This window comes from Sinocyclocheilus grahami, unplaced genomic scaffold, assembly GCF_001515645.1.
Source record: "Sinocyclocheilus grahami isolate Dianchi unplaced genomic scaffold, SAMN03320097.WGS_v1.1 scaffold920.1, whole genome shotgun sequence".
Classification (NCBI taxonomy): Eukaryota; Metazoa; Chordata; class Actinopteri; order Cypriniformes; family Cyprinidae; genus Sinocyclocheilus; species Sinocyclocheilus grahami.
The window spans coordinates 297,359-300,351 of record NW_015506099.1 but is presented as its reverse complement, the minus strand read 5'-3'; positions in this window follow the sequence as shown (position 1 = coordinate 300,351).

Here is a 2,993-nt window from a genome sequence, read left to right as displayed (position 1 = left end):
GCGGAAACCATGGTGTGTGAGTACTATCTATTTCTAAATATATATATATATATATATATATATATATATATGTGTGTGTCTGTGTGTATTTAATGCGCTGGTGGTTGTGTGTAAAATCCATCTGCTAGCTTTCTTTGCAGTGTTTTCCGGGACCTGTGTGTTTCTGTCCTACTATGGTAAGTGCACATGTTAAGCTTTGCGCACTTTCTAAAATCCACATAGTGGTAAGTGCACACGTTAAGCTTTGCACACTTTTTAAAATCCACATAGTGGTAAGTGTGCACGCTATGCTTTGCGCACTTTCTAAAATCCACATAAGTGGTAAGTGTGCACGTTATGCTTTGCCCACTTTTCTGAAATCCTATATGGTAAGGGCTACACGTTATTAGCCTTGTTCCCTTTCTCTGAGTTGGTTTAGACCCCGTTACCTTGGGCTCCACTCAACTAGTGTGTCTCTGTCGACACACTTTGGAAGCATCGTTCCCCTCACCATTGAGGGTTATTGTGAGCATGGTGCTTTCTTTCGAGCGTTTAAATTCTCTCCCTTCTGAGAAGTTGGATTGCTCGCTCTGTGGGCTGTTCTCGTGGTAGTGTTGAGCAGTGCTCCCCTTTTATCAAAGGGTTACCAATGAGCACACTACTCCTTTATGAATTCGGAGTTCTCCTCTCATGTGAGAGTTGAGTTCTCTGTTTTCCCAGAGCACCTGGAACCAGCAGCATCAGGCGAACTCTGCCTCTCTGATGCACTGAGTTTTTTGGCTAGCTTGCAGTACGCTTACCCTTCTGATTTCTAACGATCGCGCTCTAGGTAGAGCCCCCTCTCATTGAAAGCTGGGTGTTGTGCTCCCTCAGCTAAGGTAAATTACTGCTAGCCGTTCCAGCATTGGAACATGCTGTAGATCGAGCCCCCTCCTCGATTGAGAACTGGGTGTGTTGCTCCCTCTGTTAAGTAAATTTCTGCTAGCTGTTCCAGCATTGGAACATGCTGTAGGTCGAGCCCCCTCTTGATGAGAACTGGGAGTTTGCTCCCTCAGCTAGAGATTTACTGCTAGCCACTCCAGCATATTAGCCGTAGATTGACTTGATGATTTCTCAAACATAGCGTTTTGGAATGCACCATTTCCATCTATGGGCTGCTCTTTCAGAGTGCCACGAGAGTCCCTTAGAACGGTATTTTTAAATACATGTAATTGTGCACGTAAGTCTTTGTACACTTTCTAAAATCCACACTGTGGTAAGTTCGCACGCTAGTACTCGGTGTTATTTTCTAAAATCCTGTATGGTAAGAGCTACGCGTGGCAGCCTCGTGCTCTTTCTTGAGTGGTTTAAAACCCTGGTTCCGCCTTGGGCACCACTCCACCTATGTATCCTCTGGATACCTACTTTAACAGGGTGTTGCTACTAGGGGTCTGTTGAGACAGTTCCTTCAGCATATGCAGAGCATGCTGTAGCCCCTTTGTGACAGGCCAAGACTTAGTATAATTCTAGGCTCTTGGTCTTATTCCCTTAAAGGAATCTATTCATGATTCCAAGCCTTGAGCTCTACCCCGGGCCCAGGAGTTCTGGCCCTAATAGGTACGTTTTTGGGGTATGTCTCCTAGGCCTTTGTCCATAGGGAATAATGTAACTGACAGTCGTCTAACGTCCCAGGGGCAACTCCCATGGCTATGGTAGAGTTGATACTTAGTGCTCGCCATGGTTCTGGCATGCACTCCCCTCAGCATGGTGGCATGGGTATACCGTTCCCCATAGCGACCCCTAGAAGACACAGTTTGAAGTTCCCATGAGAGGGAACATGTCAGGTTACGTATGTAACCATGGTTCCTTGAATAGGGAATGAGATACTGCGTCCTCTAGGTTTCTTGCCATGCTTCGGACGCAAGCTTCAGACGAAGAAGTGGATGATGTGTTCTCCCGGCGCCTATTTATACTATAGTCGCACCGGTAGTGAAGTCATGGCTGTCGCCGGCCAACGTGTTGTTGGTGTTTTTTCAATGTATGCTTCAGTCACGGGTCAAGACGAACCCGAAGCCGGGGCCTCTCAGTGCTTCTACCCTTTTGAGGTGAGAACACTGGAGGATACCGGCTCCACGCGAAGGCTATAGAATCTAGCAAACGTGTTAGGGGTTGCCCAGCCCGCAGCCCTACAGATATCCGCCAGCGAGGCGACACGAGCCAGCGCCCAGGAGGATGCACCACTTCAGGTTGAGTGAGCTCGCAACCTGACCTGGCAGGGCACACCCTGTGCCTGATAAGCCAGGGTGATGGCATCCACTATCCAGTGGGCCATCCTCTGCTTAGAGACGGCATTCCCCTTCTGCCGGCCTCCGTGACAGACAAAGAGCTGGTCTGAGGTCCTGAAGCTTTGCGTCCGGTCAACGTAGCACCTTAAGGCTCGGACGAGACAGAGCAAAACTAGGGCTGGGTTTGCCTCCTCCGAGGGCAGCGCTTGGAGGTTCACCACCTGATCCCTGAAGGGGATAGCGGGAACCTTGGGCACATAGCCGGGCCGGGGCCTCAGGGTTACCAGGGAATCAGCCGGCCCGAACTCTAGGCATGAATCGTTGACCGAAAATGCGTGCAGGTCCCCTACCCTCTTGATGGAGGCCAATGCCAGCAGGAGCAAAGTCTTCATCGAAAGGAACTTCAGCTCAACCATCTGCAAAGGCTCAAATGGGCCCTGTTGTAGTGCCGTGAGCACTAGAGTCAGGTCCCAAGAGGGTATAGAGAGGGGCCGTGGAGGGTTTAACCTTCTTGCCCCCATAAGGAACCTGAAGACTGGGTCATGCTTCCCCAGCGACCTCCCTTCTACGGGGGCGTGGTTAGCAGTGATTGCAGCGACATAAACTTTAAGGGTGGAGGGAGACAGCCTTCGCTCCAACACTTGCTGCAAAAATGACAGCACAACTCCGATTGGGCATATTCGGGGGTCTTCTCGGTGAGAAGAACACCACTCAATGAACAGGTTCCACTTCAAAGCGTAGGCATGTCTC